At 39.0% G+C, this 26,262-nt stretch overlaps 1 non-coding gene across 1 annotated transcript; it reads right to left on the bottom strand.

Moving 5' to 3' along the window:
- Positions 1–6,551: 6,551 nt before the first annotated feature.
- On the bottom strand, positions 6,552–6,659 carry LOC112713201 (small nucleolar RNA R71). Its single transcript, XR_003158176.1, has one exon. It is a non-coding gene; the product is annotated as a small nucleolar RNA R71 (small nucleolar RNA).
- Positions 6,660–26,262: the final 19,603 nt, after the last annotated feature.

Genomic DNA, 26,262 nt, shown 5'->3' with positions numbered 1-26,262 from the left:
CAGTGGGGATTTTCTACTTTTCTTTAATTCTATCCTCTGTCTCTCCTTGTAAGAATTCCTTGTTGTGTTTTTCTTGGCTGGTACTTTCTTTGTCCAAGGTTTTCTTACTTTTCTCTATGATCCTTTTCCATCCTTCCTTCTTTGCAGCATCTTCGTTGTTAGTTGGTTTGTCTTCAGTGGCTCTGGGGAGAGTATTTGCCCTCTTCTCACCCATTTCTGCAAAGTGCTTCACCAGTTCAGCTATCTGCCCCTCAATTCTTCTGATTGAAATCTCTTGGTTCTTTGTTATCTCCTCCTGGTGTTTCATCATTCTCTCTATTAAGATCTCCAAGTTAGTGATCCTCTGAGAGTCTTGTGAGATTGGTCGGTTGTGGGATGTTAAAGGTTGGAAGGGTGGGTGTTGTGGTGGCATGTAGTGGTTGTTGTTACTATAATGGTGTTTTTGTTGGTTTGTGAAGTTGGGGTTGTTATATTTGAAGTCCCTTGGTTCGTGATTTTGGTACTCGGTTCTTCTCCAGTTGGAATGAGTCTGGAAGTGTCTGCTTTGTGAGTATTGGCTTTGATTGGTATTAGTGGGTGAGTGATGTGGGTTGTTTGTGGTCATGGATTTGCCCTGGTTGAAACTTCCTTGTTCTTGATGTTGAGACTCCCCCATTCTCAGATAAGAATGGGGTCTCCATGGTGGAAATTGGGCATTCACTACAGCGGACTGTAGGCAATCAATTTTTCTATCTCTCAGCTCCATGTGTTGCTGTGTTTGATGGTGCATTTGTTTGTTCAGGTTCATGAATGCATTCACTCCTTCAAGATTCATCACTTCTTTTTCTGAAATTACATTCTGTGGTTTCTCAAATGAGTATTGGTTGTTGACTCCTTTGTCATTGAAATTTGCAATTCCTTGGGTAGTTGTTGTTGCTTTGAGTAGGCCATATGAGAAGTAGTCCACTGCTTTTCTTGTTTCTGGGGTTAATCCCTCATAGAAAGCTCGGAAACCCACTTTATCAGTTGCTTTCTTATATCTTTCCCATGCCTTGAAGAGTGGTTCTTCTTCTCCTTGTGTGAATGGATATTCCCCCTCTTTTAGCTTAATGATCTGTCGGAATGAGGAGAATTTGGCCAGAAATTTGGTGACCAAATCGTCCCAACTAGTGATACTTCCTTGGGGAAAAGTTTCAAACCATTGTGCAGCTTCACCCCTTAATGAGAAAGGGAATAACAAGATCTTATAAGTGTCATGATCTAGACCATCAGTTTTGACAGCACCACAAGTCCTCAGAAAAGTGGATACGTGCTGTTGAGGATCCTCCAATGGATTTCCGTCATAGGAACAATTGTTCTTGATTAGTGTAATGAGTGGTGGCTTCATGTCATGCTATTCTTCGTCTGTAGAGACTTCTTTTCCAATGATAGTCTTTCCTATGACTTCTCTACTTTCCTGTGGCACGCAAACAATAAGGAGGAACAAACAGCAGCACTCTTGAGAATTGAGTGCAGTTAGTTGAGACAAACTCTCAAACAGTTAGTGAGTTGATAGAGGCAAATTTTCAAACAGTTAGTGTGTTAGTAAAAAAAAAGAAGAAAAAGTGCTTGATCTAGACCTCTACTTCACTTAATCATTGTCAATCTATTTCAATCCCCGGCAACGGTGCCAAAAACTTGATGTGTGGAAAATGATCCAACACAAAACTCACCGGCAAGTATACCGGGTCGCATCAAGTAATAAAACTCACGGGAGTGAGGTCGATCCCACAGGGATTGAAGGATTGAGAAATTTTAGTTTAGTGGTTGATTTAGTCAAGCGAATCAAGTATTGGTTGAGTGCTTTTGTATCCAACAGTAAGTAAATAGCAGGAAATGTAAAGGGAGAGGGATGAATTGCAGAAATTAAAGAGAACTGAAAGTAAAGGTGCTGAATCTTAAAGAACAAGAAATTAAATGACTGAAACTTAAAGTGCAAGAAATGTAAATTGCAGTAACTTAAAGTGCAAGAAATATAAATTGCTTGAATGGAAAAAGGGAGTTGAGGACTGGGAATTCAGAATTTAAGCAAGGGAAATTAAATTGCAGCAATTATCAAAGCAAGAGATGATTTAAATTCTGCCAGAGCTCAAACAGAAATGGAAATTAAATTGCGGCAGCGATTCAGCAGAAGAATCAAAATGAAAATTGGATCTCAGGACTCCAGAGACTAGGTAGCAGAGTCTAGATCTCAATTCCTTCCCAGATCCACGTTCACAAAGCAATTAAAGAGAAATTGAAGATTGAAGCAGTAAAGGAAATGTAATTGAACTCAATTATGCAGAAGAGAAATTAAAGAGATCTTGAATGGAGATTGAGACAAAAATTCCTCAATTCTTCACACCCAAGACTCAAACAAGAGAAGTAAAAATGCTCAAGCAAGAACAAGGAGGAAGAGAGATCAGTTCTCCTTCCCAATTCTCTCAGATCTCAGTTCAAAGCTCTCAAAGAAAATGAAGTCTCAAAATGTAAAAGTTCAAAAATCAAAAGAAGGGTCCTAATTACATCAAACTATCTCCTATTTATACACTTTCTATTCTTGGATTTTGGAATTTGGATGGGCTTTTGATTTGGTGAAGAAATGAATTAAATTGGATTTTTAATCCAATTTTCAGCCCATGAGAAATTAGCTTCCAAGAGGCTGCCCTGCCCTTGTGGAGGGCAGTGCAGGAAAATTGTGCAAGCGGCCTCGTGCGTGTGATGGGCGTGTGAAGCGTCAGGATGCTGCCCTGCCCTTGTGGAGGGCAGGGCAGAGTTTCATGGTGCGCCTGCCTTGCTGCCCGTGCGTGCTTGCTGTGCGCCAAGCTCATGCCCGTGCCAATTTTGTGCGCTGGCCATGCACCACAAAATGCTGCCCTGCCCTTGTGGAGGGCAGGGCAATGTGCCAATGGTGAAGTCCCACGTTCGAAACTCGGTGGAGGCACATGCTGCTCCTTTTTCCTTGGTTTTCTTGGCACCAAAGTAACGCCTAGTTCCTTGCTTCCTCATGGTGCCGTGTTCGATTCTTGGAGATTGAAAGCAAGCCAATTTTTGCTTGTTTTCCTTGTGTTTGAGCGCTACTTCTTTCCTCCTTGTTCTTCGGTTCGAAACCCATAGGAGACACTAGGAAGCAATTTCCTTTGAATTATTCTTGGATGAAGCCCGATATTGCTCTTGAGGAGGGCAGGGCAGAGTTTTTGTTTTCTTTGGTCCTTGGCATCAAATTGTGCTCCGCCCTTGTTGTGGGCAGGGCAGTGATGCTTTTCAAGGCTTGGTTCAATATGCTGCTCTCCTGGAGGGCCGTGTGCTCTTGTGGAGGGCAGTGTTTGCCTCCTCCTTCTATGTTGCACCACACTTCTCATTTCTTGGCCACACTCCTTAAGCCACGTTTTTCTTCTTTTCTTCCTTTCTTCACCTACAAGAAACCAAAACAACCAATCAAAGTATCTCTAAACTCATAATGTTTAAAAATTAATTAATTTTTTCTCAATCCTCATGATTTAGCATCAATTTAATGGTGGTTGTTTGATTTAAAGAAATTATGCATTTTCATTCCAAATTACTTACTTAGGATGTAAGAAAGTGTATAAAGACTAGTAAAACAAGTGAAATTAGCTTGAAAAATGGGTATATGATGAATGCGTGCCTGACACATCATCATTTTCACACATCATCATTCTCACTTATGAACGCGTGCCTAACAACCACTTCCGTTCTACAAGCAAACAAGGCTTGAATGTTTATCTCTTGGATTCCTTAATCAGAATCTTCATGGTATAAGCTAGAATTGATGGCGGCATTCAAGAGAATCCGGAAGGTCTAAACCTTGTCTGTGGTATTTTGAGTAGGATTCGAGGATTGAATGACTGTGATGAGCTTCAAACTCCTGAAGGCTGGGCGTTAGTGACAGATGCAAAAGAATCACTGGATTCTATTCCAACCTAATTGAGAACCGACAGATGATTAGCCGTGCTGTGACAGAGCGCGTTGAACATTTTCACTGAGAAGACGGGATTGTAGCCATTGACAACGGTGATGCCCAACATACAGCTTGCCATGGAAAGGAGTAAGAAGGATTGGATGAAGACAGTAGGAAAGCAGAGAGACGGAAGGGACAAAGCATCTCCATACGCTTGTCTGAAATTCTCACCAATGAATTGCATAAGTATCTCTATCTTTATTTTATGTTTTATTCATCTTTTAATCATTAATCCTCCATAACCATTTGAATCCGCCTGACTGAGATTTACAAGATGACCATAGCTTGCTTCATACCAACAATCTCCGTGGGATCGACCCTTACTCGCGTAAGGTTTATTACTTGGACGACCCAGTGCACTTGCTGGTTAGTTGTGCGAAGTTGTAATAAAGAGTTGAGATTGCAATTGAGCGTACCATGTTGATGGCGCCATTGATGATCACAATTTTGTGCACCAAGTTTTTGGCGCCGTTGCCGGCGATTGTTTGAGTTTGGACAACTGACGGTTCATCTTGTTGCTTAGATTAGGTATTTTTCTTCAAAATTTTTAAGAATGAATTTTAGAGTTTCAAGGTGATGTTTTCATCATCAACAAAGCTGATTGATTCTCATCAATTTAGCTATTGAATGCAATGTCCTGCTGAAGCTTGGCTAGCCATGTCTAATTTCTTTAGACTAAAGCTTTAGACTAACATTGCATGATTCCTGGAATTATTATTAAAAATTTTGAATCTCTTTATTTTCTTTTCCACTCAATTTTCAAAAAAATAAAAAAAATTACAAAATCATAAAAACCAAAAATATTTTATGTCTCTTGTTTGAGTCTAGTGTCTCCTTTTAAGTTTGGTGTCAATTGCATGTTTCTGTTCTTCTTGCATTTTTCGAATTCATTCATGTATCTTCATTGATCTTCAAGTTGGTCTTGATGATTTACTTGCTCTAATCTTTAAATTCTCTTGTTTTGTGTGTTTTGTTGTTTCTCATATGCTTTCTCAATTTGTTAGTGTCAGTAGTATACAAACTTCTAAGTTTGGTGTCTTGCATGCATTGTTTATTTGATTTTAGTTACATTTTGATTATTCTTCATCATTAAAAATCACAAAAATTTTTCAAATTTGTGTCTTTTCAAGTCAATAATACAGAGAATTGAAGATTCAGAACATACAGCAGAGGAATTACACAGAAAAAGCTGGGCGTTCAAAATGCCCAGTGAAGAAGGAAAACTGGCGTTTAAACGCCAGCCAGGGCACCTGGCTGGGCGTTTAACGCCCAAAAGGGTGCATTTTGGGCGTTAAATGCCAAAATGGATACCATTCTAGGCGTTTAACGCTAGGATGACACAAGAGGGAAGATTTTGTTTTTAATTCAAATTTTTTTCAAGTTTTCATAATTTTTCAAAATCAAATCTTTTTCAAATCATATCTTTTCAATCATATATTTTAAAAATCAATTTCTTTCCATTTTCAAAAATACTTGCTAACAATTAATGATTTGATCCAACATTTCAAGTATGTTGCCTTTTCTGTTGAGAAAGGTTTAATGTCTGAATCATATCTTTTAAATTTCTTGTTAGCCAAGACATTAATTTTAAAAATCAAATCTTTTTTTTAAATTGTTTTTCAATCATATCTTTTCAATCATATCTTTTTAAAACTATATCTTTTCAATCATATCTTCTTAATCACATCTTTTTCAAAATAGTTTTCAATCATATCTTTTTGATTTCTAATTTCAAAATCTTTTTCAAATTTCACTTAATTTCTTTCCCAATCTTAGTTTTCGAAAATCAATTACCATTTTTCAAAATTTCTTTTAATTAATTCACTTTAATTTTCGAAAATTTCTTTCCCTCTTCTCACATCCTTCTATTTATGGACTAACACTCCTCCTCAATGCAAAATTCGAACTCTATCTCTCTTGATAAGTTTGAATTCTTCTACCTTCTCCTTTTATTCTTTTTTTCCTCTAACACATCAAGGAATCTCTATACTGTGACATAGAGGATTCCATATTTTCTTGTTTTTTTCTCTTTCATATGAGCAGGAGCAAAGACAAAGGCATTCTTGTTGAAGCTGACCCTGAACCTGAAAGGACCTTGAAGCGAAAGCTAAGAGAAGCTAAAGTACAATTCTCTGTAGAGGACCTAACAGAAATCTTCAAAGAAGAAGACATGGCAGCCAAAAACAACAACAATGCCAACAATGCAAGGAAGGTGCTGGGTGACTTTACTGCACCTACTCCCGATTTCTATGGGAGAAGCATCTCTATCCTTGCCATTGGAGCAAACAACTTTGAGCTTAAGCCTCAATTAGTTTCTCTAATGCAACAGAATTGCAAGTTCCATGGACTTCCATTGGAAGATCCTCATCAGTTTTTAGCTGAATTCTTGCAAATCTGTGACACTGTCAAGACCAATGGGGTTGACCCTGAGGTCTACAGACTTATGCTATTCCCTTTTGCTGTAAGAGACAGAGCTAGGATATGGTTGGACTCACAACCTAAAGAAAGCCTGAACTATTGGGAAAAGCTAGTCAATGCCTTCTTGGCAAAGTTCTTTCCACCTCAAAAATTGAGTAAGCTTAGAGTGGAAGTCCAAACCTTCAGACAGAAGGAAGGTGAATCCCTCTATGAAGCTTGGGAAAGATACAAACAATTGATCAGAAAGTGTCCTTCTGACATGCTTTCTGAATGGAGCATCATAGGTATCTTCTATGATGGTCTGTCTGAACTGTCTAAGATGTCATTGGACAGCTCTGCTGGAGGATCTCTTCATCTGAAGGAGACGCCTGCAGAAGCTCAAGAACTCATTGAAATGGTTGCAAATAACCAATTCATGTACACTTCTGAAAGGAATCTTGTGAACAATAGAACGAATCAGAAGAAAGGAGTTCTTGAGATTGATACTCTGAATGCCATATTGGCTCAGAACAAAATATTGACTCAGCAAGTCAATATGATTTCTCAAAGTCTGTCTAGAATGCAAGCTGCACCAGGCAGTACTAAGGACGCTTCATCTGAAGAAGAGGCTTATGATCCTGAGAACCCATCAATGAAAGAGGTGAATTACATGGGAGAACCCTATGGAAACACCTATAATTCTTCATGGAGAAATCATCCAAATCTCTCATGGAAGGATCAACAGAGACCTCAACAAGGTTTCAACAACAATAATGGTGGAAGAAACAGGTTTAGCAATAGCAAGCCTTTTCCATCATCTTCTCAGCAACAGACAGAGAATTCTAAGCAGAGCCGCTCTGACTTAGCAACCATGGTCTCTAATCTAATCAAAACCACTCAAAGTTTCATGACTGAAACAAGATCCTCCATTAGAAACTTGGAGGCACAAGTGGGTCAGCTGAGTAAGAAAGTTACTTAACTCCCTCCTAGTACTCTTCCAAGCAATACAGAAGAGAATCCAAAAGGAGAGTGCAAGGCCATCAACATGGCCGAACTTGGAGAGGAGAAAGAGGCAGTGAGCGCCACTGAGGAAGGCTTCAATGGACGACCACTGGCCTCCAATGAGTTCCCTAATGAGGAACCATGGGAATCCGAGGCTCACACTGAGACCATAGAGATTCCATTGGATTTACATCTGCCATTCATGAGCTCTGATGAGTATTCTTCCTCTGAAGAGGACAAAGATGTCACTGAAGAGCAAGTTGCTAAGTACCTTGGAGCAATCATGAAGCTAAATGACAAGTTATTTGGTAATGAGACTTGGGAGGATGAACCCCTTTTGCTCACCAAAGAACTGGATGACTTGACTAGGCAGAGATTACCTCAAAAGAGACAGGACCCTAGGAAGTTCTCAATACCTTGTACAATAGGCACCATGACCTTCAAGAAGGCTCTGTGTGACCTAGGGTCAAGCATAAACTTCATGCCTCTCTCTGTAATGGAGAAGCTAGGGATCTTTGAGGTACAAGCTGCAAGAATCTCACTAGAGATGGCAGACAATTCAAGAAAACAAGCTTATGGACTTGTAGAGGATGTTCTGGTAAAGATTGAAGACCATTACATCCCTGCTGATTTCATAGTCCTAGAGACTGGGAACTGCATGGATGAATCCATCATCCTTGGCAGACCGTTCCTAGCCACAGCAAAGGCTGTGATTGATGTTGACAGAGGAGAATTGATCATTCAAGTGAATGAATAATCCCTTGTGTTTAAGGCTCAAGGATATCCCTCTGTAACCATGGAGAGGAAGCATGAAGTGCCTCTCTCAAAACAGAGTCAAACAGAGCCCCCACAGTCAAACTCCAAGTTTGGTGTTGGGAGGCCACAACCAAATTCTAAGTTTGGTGTTGAACCCCCACAGTCAAATTCTAAGTTTGGTGTTGGGAGGTTCCAACATTGCTCTGAGTATCTGTGAGGCTCCATGAGGGCCCACTGTCAAGCTAATGACATTAAAGAAGCGCTTGTTGGGAGGCAACCCAATGTTATATTTATCTATTTTCCTTTTGTTATTTTATGTTTTCTATAGGTTGATGATCATGGGAAGTCACAAAATCAATTGAAAAAAGCAAAAACAGAATGAAAAATAGAAAGAAAAACAGCACACACTGGAGGAAAACTTGCTAGCGTTTAAATGCCAGTGAACACAGCAAATGGGCGTTTAACACCCAGTCTGGTACCATTCTGGGCGTTTAATGCCAGAAAGGGGCACCAGACTGGCGTTTAACGCCAGGAATGGGCAAAAAGCTGGCGTTAAACGCCAGAAATGGGCACCAGTCCAGCGTTTAATGCCAGGATTGGCAGAAGGACATTTTTGCTTGCCACTTGGTGCAGTGATGAATTATCCTTGACACCTCAGGATCTGTGGACCCCACAAGATCCCCACCTACCCCACCACTCTCTCTCTTCTTCACCTATTCACCAATCACCTCAACACCTCTTTCCCAAAAACCCCTCACCTATCAAATCCCACCATTCTCTTCACCACTCACATCCATCCTTCATAAATCCCTACCTACCTCACCATCCAAATTCAAACCACTTTCCCTCCTAAACCCACCCATAATGGCCAAACCCTACCCCCCTCTCCACCCCTATATAAACCCTTCTTCACTCCTTCATTTTCACACAACCTAAACACTACTTCTCCCACTTGGCCGAACCACAAAGCCCCCTCCATCTCCTCTTTTTCTTCTTCTTCTACTCTCTTTTTTCTTCTTTTGCTCGAGGACGAACAAACCTTCTAAGTTTGGTGTGGTAAAAGCATTGCTTTTTGTTTTTCTATAACCATTTATGGCATCTAAGGCCGGAGAAACCTCTAGAAAGAGGAAAGGGAAGGCAAAAGCTTCCACCTCCGAGTCATGGGAGGATGGAGAGATTCATCTCAAGGGTGCATCAAGACCACTTCCATGAAGTTGTGGCCATGAAGAAGGTGATTCCCGAGGTCCCTTTCAAACTCAAAAAGAGTGAATATCCGGAGATCCGACATGAGATCCAAAGAAGAGGTTGGGAAGTTCTTACCAACACCATTCAACAAGTCGGAATCTTAATGGTTCAAGAGTTCTATGCCAATGCATGGATCACCAAGAACCATGATCAAAGTGTGAACCCGGACCCAAAGAATTGGGCTTACAATGTTTCGGGGGAAATGCTTAGATTTTAGTCCGGAAAATGTAAGGTTGGCATTCAACTTGCCCATGATGCAAGGAGATGAACACCCTTACACTAGAAGGGTCAACTTTGATCAAAGGTTGGACCAAGTACTCATAGACATTTGTGAAGAGGGCGCTCAATGGAAGAGAGATTCAAGAGGGAAGCCGGTTCAACTGAGAAGGCATGACCTCAAGCCTGTGGCTAGGGGATGGTTGGAGTTTATCCAACGCTCAATCATTCCCACTAGCAACCGGTCGGAAGTCACTATAGATCGGGCTATCATGATTCATAGCATCATGATTGGAGAGGAAGTAGAAGTTCATGAGGTTATATCCCAAGAACTTTATAAGGTGGCGGACAAGTCCTCTACCTTGGCAAGGTTAGCCTTCCCTCATCTCATTTGTCACCTCTGTAATTCAGTTGGAGTTAACATAGAGGGAGACATCCTCATTGATGAGGACAAGCCCATCACTAAGAAAAGGATGGAGTAAACAAGAGATCCCACTCATCATGAAATCCCTGAGATGCCTCAAGGGATGCACTTTCCTCCACAAAACTATTGGGATCAAATCAACACCTCCCTAGGAGAATTGAGTTCCAACATGGGACAACTAAGGGTGGAGCACCAAGAACATTTCATCCTCCTCCATGAAATTAGAGAAGATCAAAGAATCATGAGAGAGGAGCAACAAAGGCAAGGAAGAGACATTGAGGAGCTCATGCACTCCATAAGATCTTCAAGAGGAAGAACAAGCCGCCATCACTAAGGTGGACCCGTTCTTTAATCTCCTTGTTCTTTATTTTTCTGTTTTTCAAATTTTCATGCTTATGTTTATCTATGTTTGTGTCTTATGATCGTTAGTGTCTTAGTGTCTATGCCTTAAAGTTATGAATGTCCTATGAATCCATCACCTTTCTTAAATGAAAAATGTTCTTAATTGAAAAAGAGAAAAATTGCATGAATTTTGAATTTTATAACAGATTAATTATTTTGATGTGGTGGCAATACTTTAACTTCTGAATGTATGCTTGAACAGTGCATATATCTTTTGAATTTGTTGTTCATGAATGTTGGCTCTTGAAAGAATGATAAAAAAAGGAGACATGTTACTGAGGATCTGAAAAATCATAAAAATGATTCTTGAAGCAAGAAAAAGCAGTGAATACAAAAAAAAGAGAGAGAGAAAGCAAGCAGAAAAAAAAGCCAAAAGGCAAGGGTAAAAATAAAGTCATGATCCAAGGCAAAAAGAGTGTGCTTAAGAACCCTGGACACCTCTAATTGGGGACTCTAGCAAAGCTGAGTCACAATCTGAAAAGGTTCACCCAGTTATGTGTCTGTGGCATGTATGTATCCGGTGGTAATACTGGAAGACAGAGTGCTTTGGGCCACGGCCAAGACTCATAAAGCAGCTGTGTTCAAGAATCATCATACTTAACTAAGAGAATCAATAACACTATCTGGATTCTGAGTTCCTATAGAAGCCAATCATTCTGAATTTCAAAGGATAGAGTGAGATGCCAAAACTGTTCAGAGGCAAAAAGCTAAAAGCCCCGCTCATCTAATTAATACTGATCTTCATAGATGTTTTTGGAATTCATTGCATATTCTTTTCTTTTTATCTTATTTGATTTTCAGTTGCTTGGGGACAAGCAACAATTTAAGTTTGGTGTTGTGATGAGCGGATAATTTATACGCTTTTTGGCATTGTTTTTAGTATGTTTTTAGTATGTTTTAGTTAGTTTTTATTATATTTTTATTAGTTTTTAGTTAAAATTCACTTTTCTGGACTTTACTATGAGTTTGTGTGTTTTTCTCTGATTTCAGATATTTTCTAGCTGAAATTGAGGGACCTGAGCAAAAATCCGATTCAGAGGCTGAAAAGGACTGCAGATGTTGTTGGATTCTGACCTCCCTGCACTCGAAGTGGCTTTTCTGGAGCTACAGAAGCCCAATTGGTGCGCTTTTAATTGCATTAGAAAGTAGATGTACTGGGCTTTCCAGCTATTTATAATAGTCCATACTTTGCCCGAGATTTGATGGCCCAAACCGGCGTTCCAAATCAGCTCAAGACTGCCCGGCGTTAAACGCCGGAACTGGCACAAGAATGGGAGTTAAACGCCCAAACTGGCACAAAAGCTAGCGTTTAACTCCAAGAGAAGTCTCTACACATGAAAGCTTCAATGCTCAGCCCAAGCACACACCAAGTGGGCCCGGAAGTGGATTTTTATGTCATTTACTCATTTTTGTAAACCCTAAGCTACTAGTTATCTACAAATAGGACCTTTTACTATTGTATTTTACATCCTGGAATCTTTTGATCACTTTAGATCTGAGGATCATCTTTGGACGTCTAGTTCTTAGATTATGGGAGGCTGGCCATTCGGCCACGCCTAGACCTTGTTCTTATGTATTTTCAACGGTGGAGTTTCTACACACCATAGATTAAGGTGTGGAGCTCTGCTGTACCTCGAGTGTTAATGCAATTACTATTGTTCTTCTATTCAATTCAGCTCATTCTTGTTCTAACATATTCATTCACACCCAAGAACATGATGAATGTGATGATTATGTGACGCTCATCATCATTCTCACTTATGAACGCGTGCCTGACAACCACTTCCGTTCTACAAGCAAACAAGGTTTGAATGTTTATCTCTTAGATTCCTTATTCAGAATCTTCGTGGTATAAGCTAGAATTGATGGCGGCGTTCAAGAGAATCCGGAAGGTCTAAACCTTGTTTGTGGTATTCTGAGTAGGATTCGAGGATTGAATGACTGTGACGAGCTTCAAACTCCTGAAGGCTGGGTGTTAGTGACAGACGCAAAAGAATCACTGGATTCTATTCCAACCTGATTGAGAACCAACAGATGATTAGCCGTGCTGTGACAGAGCGCGTTGAACATTTTCACTGAGAGGACGGGACTGTAGCCATTGACAACGGTGATGCCCAACATAAGAAGGATTGGATGAAGACAGTAGGAAAGCAGAGAGATGGAAAGGACAAAGCATCTCCATACGCTTATCTGAAATTCTCAACAATGAATTGCATACGTATCTCTATCTTTATTTTATGTTTTATTCATGTTTTAATCATTAATCCTCCATAACGATTTGAATCCGCCTGACTGAGATTTACAAGATGACCATAGCTTGCTTCATACCAACAATCTCCGTGGGATCGACTATGGTGTGTAGAAACTCCACCGTTGAAAATACATAAGTGAAAGGTTCAGGCATGGCCGAATGGCCAGCCCCCCCCCCCCCCCAAAACGTGATCAATAGTCTCCTCAGATGAAGAATAAAATAAAACTGAGACCAAAGATGTCTAATACAATAGTAAATTATCCTATTTATACTAGACTAGCTACTAGGGTTTACATGGGTAAGTAATTGATGCATAAATCCACTTTCCGGTCCCACTTAGTGTGTGTTTGGGCTGAGCTTGATCTATCCACGAGCTGAGGCTTCTTTTGGAGTTGAACGCCAAGTTGTAACGTGTTTTGGGCGTTCAACTCCGGGTCGTGACGTGTTTCTGGCGTTTTACTCCAGACAGCAACATGGAACTGGCGTTGAGCGCCGGTTTACGTCGTCAATTCCCGACTAAAGTATGGACTATTATATATTTCAGGAAAGCTCTGGATGTCTACTTTCCAACACCGTTGAGAGCGCGCTATTTGGAGCTCTGTTACTCAAGAAAATTCATTTCGAGTGCAGGAAGGTCAAATTCCAACAGCATCAGCAGTCCTTTGTCAGCCTCCTATCAGAGTTTTGCTCAAGTCCCTCAATTTCAGCCAGAAATTACCTAAAATCACAGAAAAACACACAAACTCATATTAAAGTCCAGAAATGTGAATTTAACATAAAAACTAATGAAAACATCCCTAAAAGTAGCTTGAACTTACTAAAAACTACCTAAAAACAATGCCAAAAAGCGTATAAATTATCCGCTCATCACAACACCAAACTTAAATTGTTACTTGTCCCCAAGCAACTGAAAATCAAATAGGATAAAAAGAAGAGAATATACTATAAATTCTAAAATATCAATGAATATTAATTCTAATTAGATGAGCGGGACTTGTAGCTTTTTGCTTCTGAACAGTTTTGGCATCTCACTTTGTCCTTTGAAGTTCAGAATGATTGGCTTCTCTAGGAACTTAGAATTTCGGATGGTGTTATTGATTTTCCTAGTTAAGTATGTTGATTCTTGAACACAGCTACTTATGAGTCTTGGCCGTGGCCCTAAGCACTTTGTTTTCCAGTATTACCACCGGATACATAAATGCCACAGATACATGACTGGGTGAACCTTTTCAGATTGTGACTCAGCTTTGCTAGAGTCCCCAGTTAGAGGTGTCCAGAGCTCTTAAGCTCACTCTTTTTGCTTTGGATCACGACTTTAACCACTCAGTCTCAAGCTTTTCACTTGGACCTTCATGACACAAGCACATGGTTAGGGACAGCTTAATTCAGCCGCTTAGGCCTGGATTTTATTTCCTTGGGCCCTCCTATCCATTGATGCTCAAAGCCTTGGATCCTTTTTACCCTTGCCTTTTGGTTTTAAGGGCTATTGGCTTTTTCTGCTTGCTATTTCTTTTTCTTCCTATTTTTTTCGCCATATTTTTTTTCGCAAGATTTTGTTTGTCACTGCTTTTTCTTGCTTCAAGAGTCAATTTCATGATTTTTCAGATTATCAATAACATTTCTCTTTGTTCATCATTCTTTCAAGAGCCAACAGTTTTAACATTCATAAACAACAAGATCAAAAATATGCACTGTTCAAGCATTCATTCAGAAAGCAAAAAGTATTGTCACCACATCAATATAATTAAACTAAATTCAAGGATAAATTCGGAATTCATGTACTTCTTTGTTCTTTTGAATTAAAAACATTTTTCATTTAAGAGAGGTGAAGGATTAATGGAATTATTCATAACTTTAAGACATAGTTACTAAACACTAATGATCATGAAGTAGAGACACAAAACATAGATAAACATATAATATAAAAACCGAAAACAGCAGAAGAGTAAGAACAAGGAATAAATCCACCTTAGTGGTGTCTTCTTCTTGAAGGACCAACAATGTCCTTAAGCTCTTCTATGTTCCTTCCTTGCCTTTGTTGCTCCTCCCTCATTGCTCTTTGATCTTCTCTTATTTCATGGAGAATGATGGAGTGCTCATGATGTTCCACCCTTAATTGTTCCATATTGTAGCTCAAATCTTCTAGGGAAGTGTTGAGTTGTTCCCAATAGTTGTTGGGAGGAAAGTGCATCCCTTGAGGCATCTCAGGGATTTCTTGATGATGAGCTTCCTCATGCATCTCTTGAGATCCGTGGAGGGTCTCTCTTGCTTGCTGCATCCTCTTCTTGGTGATGGGCTTATCCTCTTCAATGAGGATGTCTCCTTCTATGATAACTCCAGCTGAGTAACATAGATGGCAAATAAGATGAGGAAAAGCTAGCCTTGCCATGGTGGAGGACTTTTCGGCTATTTTGTAGAATTCATGGGAGATGACTTCATGAACTTCTACTTCCTCTCCAATCATGATGCTAGGAATCATGATGGCCCGATCCACAGTAACTTCAGATCGGTTGCTAGTGGGGATGATGGAGCGTTGAATGAACTCTAACCACCCTCTAGCCACAGGCTTGAGGTCCAGTCTTCTTAGTTGAACCGGCTTGCCTTTGGAGTCTCTTTTCAATTGAGCTCCTTCCACACATATGTCTATAAGGACTTGGTCCAACCTTTGATTAAAGTTGACCCTTCTAGTGTAGGGGCGTTCATCTCCTTGCATCATGGGCAAGTGGAATGCCAACCTCACATTTTCCGGACTAAAATCTAAGTATTTCCCCCGAACCATTGTGAGATAATTCTTTGGTCTCGGATTTACACTTTGATCATGGTTCCTAGTGATCCATGCATTGGCATAGAACTCTTGAACCATTAAGATTCCGACTTGTTGCATGGGGTTGGTTAGGACTTCCCAACCTCTTCTTCGGATTTCATGTCAGATCTCCGGATACTCATTTTTCTTGAGTTTGAAAGGGACCTCAGGGATCACCTTCTTCTTTGCCACAACATCATAGAAGTGGTCTTGATGGCTTTTGGAGATGAATCTTTCCATCTCCCATAACTCGGAGGTGGAAGCTTTTGTCTTCCCTTTTCCTTTTCTAGAGGATTCTCCGGCCTTAGGTGCCATTGATGGTAATGGAAAAACAAAAAGAATATGCTTTGACCACACCAAACTTAAAATATTGCTCGCCCTCGAGCAAGAGAAGAAAGAAGAGAAGAAGAAGAAGAAGAAAATATGGAGGAGACTGAGGGAAGGTGTTTCGGTCAAGGTGTAGAAGAGGGGGTTTGTATTGTGTGAAAATGAAGTAGAATGGAAGGGTATATATAGGGAGGGGAGTGGGTGTAGTTTCGGTCATTTAGGGTGGGTTTGGGTGGGAAAGATTTTTGAATTTTGAAGGTGGGTGGGGTTTATGTGGAAGAGTGGATGGATGTGAGTGGTGAAGGGGGTAATTGGGAAGAGAGGTTTGAGGTGATTGGTGAAGGATTTTTGGGGAAGTGTGTTTATTGGAAAGAGAGAATGAATGTTGAGAAGAGGGGAGAATATGTTAGGTGGGGATCCTGTGGGGTCCACAGATCCTGAGATGATCCTGTGGGGTCCACAGATCCTGAGGTGTCAAGGATTTACATCCTTGCACCAATTAGGCATGTAAAATGCCTTTGCACACCATTCTGGCGTTTAAACGCCGAAGTGATGCACACTCTGGGCGTTCAACGCCCATGTGTAGCATGTTTTTGGCGTTGAACGCCAATTCCATGCTTGTTACTGGCGTTCAGCGCAGCTTTCCTCAAGGCATATTCCTGGCGTTCAAACGCTAGGATGTTGCTTGTTTCTGGCGTTCAGCGCCACAAACATGCTCTGTTCTGGCGTTGAACGCCAGCCAGATGCACCTTACTGGCGTTTAAACGCCAGTAAGTCCTTCCTCCAGGGTGTGATTTTTCTTCTGCTATTTTTGATTCTGTTTTTAGTTTTAGTATTTTTTTTGTGACTCCACATGATCATGAACCTAATAAAACACAAAATAACAATAAAATAAAATTAAAATTAGATATATAAAAATTGGATTACCTCCCAACAAGCGCTTCTTTAGTGTCATTAGCTTGACAGTGGGCTCTCATGGAGCCTCACAAATATTCAGAGCATGATGAGGGCCTCCCAACACCAAACTTAGATTTTGAATGAGGGGGCTTCTCAACACCAAACTTAGAGTTTGGTTGTGGCCTCCCAACATCAAACTTAGAGTTTGACTGTGGGGGCTCTTTTTGACTCTGTACTGAGAGAAGCTTTTCATGCTTCCTCTTCATGGTTGCAGAGGAAGGTCCTTGAGCTTTAAACACAAGGTAGTCCCCATTCAATTAAAGGACTAATTCTCCTCTGCTAACATCAATCACAGCTTCTGTTGTGGCTAGGAAGGGTCTTCCAAGGATGATGCATTCATTTTCTTCTTTCCTAGTGTCTAAGATTATGAAATCAGCAGGGATGTAAAGGCCTTCAACCTTTACTAACACGTCCTCTACTAATCCATAAGCTTGTCTTACTGACTTGTCTGCCAATTGAAGTGAGAATAAGGCAGGCAGTACCTCAATGATCCCTAGTTTCTCCATTACAGAGAGTGGCATAAGATTTATGCCTGACCCCAGGTCACACAGAGCCTTGTTAAAGGTCATGGTGCCTATGGTACAGGGTATTAAGAATTTACCAGGATCTTGTCTCCTTTGAGGTAGAGTTTTCTGAATCCATGTATCTAGTTCACTAATGAGCAAGGGGGATTCACCTTCCCAAGTCTCATTACTAAACAACTTGGCATTCAGCTTCATGATAGCTCCTAGATATTGAGCAACTTGCTCTCCAGTTACATCTTCATCCTCTTCTGAGGAGGAATAGTTTTTAGAGCTCATGAATGGCAGAAGGAGATTTAGTGGAATCTCTATGGTCTCTATATGAGCCTCAGATTCCTTTAGGTCCTCAATGGAAAACTCCTTCTTGTTTGAGAGACGTCCCAGGAGGTCTTTCTCACTAGGATTTTCGTCCTTCTCCTCCCTTGTGCATTCGGCCATATTGATTACATCAATGGCCTTGTACTCTCCTTTTGGATTCTCTTCTGTATTGCTTGGGAGAATACTGGGAGGAGTTTCAATGACTTTCTTACTCAGCTAGCCCACTTGTGCCTCCAAATTTCTGATGGAGGACCTTGTTTCACTCATGAAACTTAAGGTGGCCTTAGACAGATCAAAGACTAAGTTTGCTAAATTAGAGGGGCTCTGTTCAGAATTTTCTGTCTGTTGCTGAGAAGATGATGGAAAAGGCTTGTTATTACTGAGCCTATTTCTTCCACCATTGTTAAAGCCTTGTTGAGGCTTTTGTTGATCCTTCCATGAGAAATTTGGATGATTTCTCCATGATGAGTTATAGGTGTTTCCATAAGGTTCACCCATGTAATTAACCTCTGCCATTGCAGGGTTTTCAGGATCATAAGCTTCTTCAAAAGTTGCCTCTTTAGTACTGTTGGATGCATTTTGCCATCCATTCAGACTTTGAGAGATCATGTTGACTTGCTGAGTCAACACTTTGTTCTGAGCCAATATGGCATTCAGAGTATCAATTTCAAGAACTTCCTTCCTCTGAGGCGTCCCACTATTCACGGAATTCCTCTCAGAAGTGTACATGAATTGGTTATTTGCAACCATGTCAATAAGTTCTTGAGCCTCTTCAGGCATTTTCTTTAAGTGAATAGATCCACCTGTAGAATGGTCTAATGACATCTTAGAAAATTCAGATAGATCATAATAGAATATATCTAATATGGTCCATTCTGAAAACATGTCAGAAGGACACTTTTTGGTCATCTGCTTGTATCTTTTCTAAGCTTCATAGAGGGATTCACCATCTTTTTGCTTGAAAGTCTGAACATCCACTCTAAGCTTGCTCAGCTTTTGAGAAGGAAAGAATTTATCCAAGAAGGCCGTGACCAACTTATCCCAGGAGTCCAGGCTATCTTTAGGTTGTGAGTACAACCATGTTCTAGCTCTGTCTCTTACAGCAAAAGGGAAAAGCATGAGCCTGTAGACTTCAGGATCTACTCCATTCGTCTTAACAGTCTCACAAATCTGCAAGAACTCAGTTAAAAACTGATAAGGATCTTCAGATGGAAGTCCATAAAACTTGCAGTTCTGTTGCATTAAAGCAACTAGTTGAGGCTTAAGCTCAAAATTGTTTGCTCCAATGGCAGGAATGGAGATGCTTCTTCCATCAAACTTGGACGTTGGTTTAGTGAAGTCACCAAGCATTCTCCTTGCATTATTGTTGTTGGGTTTGGCTGCCATTTCATTCTCTTGTTCAAAAATTTCAGAAAGGTTGCCTCTAGATTGTTGTAGTTTAGCTTCTCTTAGTTTTCTCTTGAGATTCCTTTCAGGTTCTGGATCAGCTTCAACAAGAGTGTCTTTTTCCTTGTTCCTGCTCATATAGGGAAGAAGAGAACAAGAAAAGAAAGAGGAATCCTCTATGTCAAAGTATAGAGATTCCTTTATGTTAGTAGAAGAAGAAAGGGCAGAGTAGTGAAGAATAATGGGTAAGGATAGAGGTGGTGATCTGAGATGAAGAGAGATGAAGAGAAGTGTTAGTGAATAAATAAATAAATAGATAGAAGGAGAGATAGAGAATTTCAAAAATAATTTTGAAAAAGTGGTTAGTGATTTTCGAAAATTAAAGACAAGATATAATTAAAATTTAAAATTTAAAACAATTAAAAAGAATTTTTGAAAAAGAGAGAGGTATTTTCGAAAACTAGAGAGTGATAGGTAGTTAGTTGGTTTTGAAAAAGATAAGAAACAAACAAAAAGTCAAATAGTTAGTTTAAAAAGATATTAAAAGCAAATTTAAAAAGATAAGAAGACAAGATAAGATTAGATATTTTGAAATCAAAATTGAAAAAGATAAAATTTTGAAAAAGATAAGATAAAAAGATAAGATAGATAAGATATGGTTAAAAAAGATTTAATTTTAAAATTAAAATTAATTACTTAACTAACAAGAAACTTAAAAGGATAGGATTCTAGATTTTAAAGATTGAACCTTTCTTAACAAGAAAGTAACAAACTTCAAATTTTTGAATCAATCATATTACTTGTTAGTGTAGTTTCGAAAATTTGATATAAAGATAAGAAAAAGATTTTGAAAATATTTTGAAAAAGATATTTGGAATTTTTGAAAATAATAAAAAAATGAAAAAGATATGATTTTTGAAAAAGATTTTAAAAAGATAAGATTTTTAAATTTGAAAATTTGACTTGACCTGTAAGAAACAACTAATTTTAAAAATTTTTGACCAAGTCAACCCAAAATTTCAAAAATTTGGAGGGAAATAAGGAAAAGATATTTTTTTATTTTTGAATTTTTAATGAGGAGAGAGAAAAACACAAACATGACCCAAAACATAAAAATTTTGGATTAAAACACAAGATGCATGCAAGAACACTATGAATGTCAAGATGAACACCAAGAACACTTTGAAGATCATGATGAACATCAAGAACATAATTTTGAAAAATTTTTGATGCAAAGAAAACATGCAAGACACCAAACTTAGAAATCTTTAATGCATGGATTCTAACAAACGAAAAATGCATATTGAAAAACAACAAAAGATGCAAAACAAGAAAACATCAAGATCAAACAAGAAGACTTACCAAGAACAAATTGAAGATCATGAAGAACACCATGAACGCATGAATTTTCGAAAAATGCATAATAATTTTTTTTAAAACATGCAATTGACACCAAACTTAAAAGTTGACTCAAGACTCAAACAAGAAACACAAAATATTTTTGGTTTTTATGATTTTATGATTTTTTTTTGTATTTTTATTATTTATTTTCGAAAAAATTCATTAGAAAAACGAAAATAAAGAAAATTTTTTTTTTTGAAAATTTTTTTGAAAACTTTTTTAAAAGAAAATTACCTGATCTGAGCAATAAGGCGAACCGTTAGTTGTCCATACTTGAACAATCCCCGGCAACGGCGCCAAAAACATGGTGGACAAAATTGTGATTCGTACTCTTTGTACTTGTATGAAATTTAATTCGAGATAATAGCTCTTTACTATGTGTGGTCACAACTCCGTTCAACTAACCAGCAAGTGTACTGGGTCATCCAAGTAATAAACCTTACGTGAGTAAGGGTCGATTCCACAGAGATTGTTGGTATGAAGCAAGCTATGGTCATCTTGTAAATCTCAGTCAGGCGGATTTAAATAAATTATAGAATTTGGAAAATCAAATAATAGTAATTAAACATAAAATAAGGATAAAGTTACTCTTGTATTTCCATGATAGGAATTTCAGATAGGTGTATGGAGATGCTGTGCTCCTCCTGAATCTCTGCTTTCCTACTGCTTCATCCAATCCTTCTTACTCTTTTCCATGGCAAGCTGTATGTAGGGCATTACCGTTGTCAATGGCTACATCCCATCCTCTCAGTGAAAAAGGTCCAAATGCTCTGTCACAGCACGGCTAATCATCTGTCGGTTCTCAATCAGGTTAGAATAGAATCCCTTGATTCTTTTGCGTCTGTCACTAACGCCCAGCCTTCAGGAGTTTGAAGCTCGTCACAGTCATTCAATTCCGGAATCCTACTCAGAATACCACAGACAAGGTTAGACCTTCCGGATTCCCATGAATGCCGCCATCAATTCTAGCTTATACCACGAAGATTCTGATTAAGGAATCCAAGAGATATGCGCCCGGTCTAAGGTAGAATGGAAGTGGTTGTCAGTCACGCACGTTCATAGGTGAGAATGATGATGAGTGTCACGGATCATCACATTCATCAAGTTGAAGTGCAACGAATATCTTAGAATAGGAATAATTCGAATTGGATAGAAAATAATAGTAATTGCATTGAAGCTTGAGGTACAGCAGAGCTCCACACCCTTAATCTATGGTGTGTAGAAATTCCACCGTTGAAAATACATAAGTGAAAGGTTCAGGCATGGCCGAATGGCCAGCCCCCCCCCCCAAAACGTTATCAATAGTCTCCTCAGATGAAGAATAAAATAAAACTGAGACCAAAGATGTCTAATACAATAGTAAATTATCCTATTTATACTAGACTAGCTACTAGGGTTTACATGAGTAAGTAATTGATGCATAAATCCACTTCCCGGGCCCACTTGGTGTGTGTTTGGGTTGAGCTTGATCTATCCACGAGCTGAGACTTCTTTTGGAGTTGAACGCCAAGTTGTAACGTGTTTTGGGCGTTCAACTCCGGGTCGTGACGCGTTTCTGGCGTTTTACTCCAGACAGCAACATAGAACTGGTGTTGAGCGCCAGTTTACGTCGTCAATTCCCGAATAAAGTATGAACTATTATATATTACTGGAAAGCTCTGGATGTCTACTTTCCAACACCGTTGAGAGCGCACCATTTGGAGTTCTGTAGCTCAAGAAAATCTATTTCGAGTGCAGGGAGGTCAGATTCCAACAGCATCAGCAGTCCTTTGTCAGCCTCCTATCAGAGTTTTGCTCAAGTCCCTCAATTTCAGCCAGAAATTACCTGAAATCACAGAAAATCACACAAACTCATAGTAAAGTCCAGAAATGTGAATTTAACATAAAAACTAATGAAAACATCCCTAAAAGTAGCTTGAACTTACTAAAAACTACCTAAAAACAATGCCAAAAAGCGTATAAATTATCCGCTCATCAGGTTTTTTATTTGGGGAAGAGTTAAGGAGGTGATTGGTGAAGGGTATTTGGGGAAGAATGTTGTAGAAAGGTGTGAAGAGGAGAGAGAGTGAGTTGAGGTTGGTGGGGATCCTTTGGGGTCCACAGATCCTGAGGGGTCAAGGAATTCTTCATCCCTGCTCCAATTTGGCGTTCACAATGCCTTAGAGTGTAATTCTGGAGTTTAAATGCCAATTTGCTGCCCTATTCTAGCATTTAAACGCCAATTTGTTGCCCTGTTTTGGTGTTTAAACGCCAGTCTAGTGCCCTATTCTAGCGTTTAAACGCCCAGAAAGGTGCCAGATTGGGCGTTTAAACGCCCATTTTGATACCCTTACTGGCGTTTAAATGCCAGTAAGTCCTTCTTCCAGGGTGTGCTGATTTTAATGCTGTTTTTGATATTTTATTTATTTTTGTAATTGTCTTTGTGACTCACATGATCATCAACCTAAAAAGAAAATAAAATAATATAGATAAAATTAAAATAAAATTGGGTTGCCTCCCAATAAGCGCTTCTTTAATGTCAATAGCTTGACAGTGAGCTCTCATGGAGTTTCACAAATGATCAGAGTATGGTTGAGATCTCTCAACACCAAACTCAGAGTTTGGCTGTGGCCTCCCAACACCAAACTTAGAGTTTGAATGTGGGGGCTCTGTTTGACTCTGTATTGGGAGAAGCTCTTCATGCTTACTCTCTATGGTTGCAGATGGAGAACCTTGAGTCTTTATTACAAGGCATTCTTCATTCACATGAAGGATTAATTCTCCTCTGTCAACATCAATTATAGCTCTTGTTGTGGCAAGGAAGGGTCTTCCAAGGATGATGGATTCATCCTCATCCCTCCTAGTGTCTAGGATTATGAAATCAGCAGGGATGTAAAGGCCTTTGACCTTTACTAACACGTCCTCTACCTGTCCATAAGCCTTTTTCATAGAATTGTCTGCCATCTCTAATGAGAATTTGGCAGCCTGTACCTCAAAGATTCCCAGTTTCTCCATTACAGAGAGTGGCATTAAATTTATGTTTGACGCAAGTCACACAGAGCCTTCTCAAAGGTCATGGTGCCTATGGTATAGGGAATTAGGAATTTACCAGGATCCGATTTCTTTTGAGGTAAAGTGTGCTAAACCCAGGTATTCAGTTCATTAATGAGCAATGGAGGCTCATCCTCTCAAGTCTCATTACCAAATAATTTGGAATTCAGCTTCATGATTGCTCCTAAATACTGGGCAACTTGCCCTTCAACAATATCTTCATCTTCTTAAGAAGATGAATAGTCATAAGAGCTCATAAATGGTAAAAGGAGGTCCAAGGGAATCTCTATGGTCTCTATATGAGCCTCAGATTCCTTTGGTTCCTTATTAGGGGATTTTGTACTGACCATTGGACGTCCCCTGAGATCTTCCTCGTTGGGATTCACGTCTTCCTCCTCCTTTAAGTTTCAGCCATGTTGATTACATTAATGGCCTTGCACTCTCCTTTGGGATTCTCTTCTGTATTGCTTGGGAGAGTGCTAGGAGGAGTTTCAGTAACCCTTTTACTCAGCTGGCCCACTTGTGCCTCCAAATTTCTAATGGAAGATCTTGTTTTAGTCATGAAACTAAGAGTGCCCTTAGATAGATCAGAGACTATGTTTGCTAAGCTAGAAGGATTCTGCTCACATGCTTTGTCTGCTGTTGAGATGATAATGAGAAAGGTTTGCTAGTGCTAAACCTATTTCTTCCACCATTTTTATTATTGAAGCCTTGCTTCTGTTGATCCTTCCATGAAAAATTTGGATGATTTCTCCATGAAGGATTATAGGTTCTGCCAAAGGCTTCACCCATGTAATTCACCTATGCCATTACAGGGTTCTCAGGATCATAAGCCTCTTTTTCAGAAGATGCTTCTTTAGTATTGTTGGATACATTTTGCAATCCATTCAGATTCTGAAATATCATATTGACTCGTTAGGTCAATATTTTGTTCTGAGCCAGTATGGTATTCGGAACATCAATTTCAAGAACTCCTCTCTTTTGAGGTGTCCCATTACTCACAGGATTCCCCTCAGAGGTATACATGAACTGGTTATTTGCAACCATTTCAATAAGTTCTTGAGATTCTGTAGGCGTTTTCTTTAGGTGAATGGATCCACTTGCAGAGTGGTCCAGTGACATCTTGGAAAATTCAGACAGACCATCATAGAATAGATCTAATGTGGTCCATTCTGAAAGCATGTCAGAAGGACACTTTTTGGTCAGCTACTTGTATCTTTCCCAAGCTTCATAGAGGGATTCACCTTCTTTCTATCTGAAGGTTTGAACATCCACTCTAAGCTTGCTCAGCTTTTGAGGAGGAAAGAACTTGGCTAAGAAAGCCCTGACCAGCTTATCCCAAGAGTTCAGGCTATCTCTAGGTTGTGAGTCCAACCATGTTCTAGCTTTGTCTCTTACAGCAAAAGGGAAAAGCATAAGCTTGTAGACTTCAGGATCAACTCCATTGGTCTTAACAATATCACAGATCTGCAAGAACTCAATTAAGAACTAATAAGGGTCTTCTGATGGAAGTCAATGAAACTTGCAGTTCTGTTGCAGTAGAGAAACTAATTAAGGCTTTAGCTCAAAATTGTTTGCTCCTATGGTAGGGATTGAGATGCTTCTTCCATAAAAGTTGGAAGCTGGTGTAGTAAAATCACCAAGCATCTTCCTTGCATTGTTGTTTGGTTCGGCCATAATTGTTTCTTTTGCTGCTTCCTTTTCGAAAATTTCAGTGAGGTCCTCTTCAGAGTTTTGTGCTTTAGCTGCTCTTAGCTTCCTCTTTAGAGTCCTTTCAGGTTCAGGATCAGCTTCAACAAGTATGCCTTTATCTTTGTTCCTGCTCATATGAAAGAGAAGAAAACAAAGAAAATATGGAATCATCTATGTCACAGTATAGAGATTCCCTGAGGTGTCAGTGGAAAATAAAAATAGAAGAAGGAGGTAGGTAAAATTTCGAACACACAAAGAGAGATGGAGTTCAAATTGACAATGGAGGAGGAATGTTAGTGTTTAAATAGAAAAAGATGAGAAAAGGGGGGGAATTTTTGAAAAATTTATTAACTGAAAAAAATGAAAATTTAAAATAATTTTGAAAAATTGGTTGTGGTTTTTGAAAATTGAAGTAAAAAAAATATGGTTAGGTGATTTTGAAAAAGATAAGAAATAAATTTGAAAAAGATAAGAAGTTAGAGCAAGCTTTTGAAATCAAGGATTTTTAAAAAGAAGATATGATTTAAAAAAGATATTTTTGAAAAACAAATTAAAAAGATTTGATTTTTAAAATTAATGACTTCATTAACAAGAAACTAAAAGATATGATTCTAAATTTCAAATATGGAATCTTTCTTAACAAGAAAGTAACAAACTTGAAATTTTTGAATCAAGATTTTTGAAAATATGAGGAAAAGATTTGATTTTTGAAAAAGATATGTTTGAAAAGATAAGATTTTGAAAAAGATATGATTGAAAATATTTGATTTGAAAAAAGATTTGATTTTGAAAAAAATATGAAGATTTGAAAAAGATTTGATTTGAAAATAAAATTCCTCTCCTTGTGTCATCCTGGCATTAAACGCCCAGGAGTTGCATGTTTTGGGCGTTTAACGCCCAATTGTTACATGGTTTGGGCGTTTAAACGCCCAGTTGGGTACCCTGGCTGGCGTTTAAACGCCAGTTTTCCTTCTTCACTGGGCGTTATGAACGCCCAGCTTTTTCTCTATAATTCCTCTGCTTTATGTTCTTGGATCTTCATTTTTCTAAATCCTTTATTCAAGAAGATATGTTTTCAATTTTGAAAAACAACAAAATGAGTCAAAACATATAATTCTTGGATCAAAACACAAGATATATGCAAGAACATTATGAACT

The sequence above is a fragment of the Arachis hypogaea genome, chromosome 9, assembly GCF_003086295.3.
Source record: "Arachis hypogaea cultivar Tifrunner chromosome 9, arahy.Tifrunner.gnm2.J5K5, whole genome shotgun sequence".
Lineage (NCBI taxonomy): Eukaryota > Viridiplantae > Streptophyta > Magnoliopsida > Fabales > Fabaceae > Arachis > Arachis hypogaea.
This window is presented reverse-complemented; position numbering and strand designations above follow the sequence as displayed.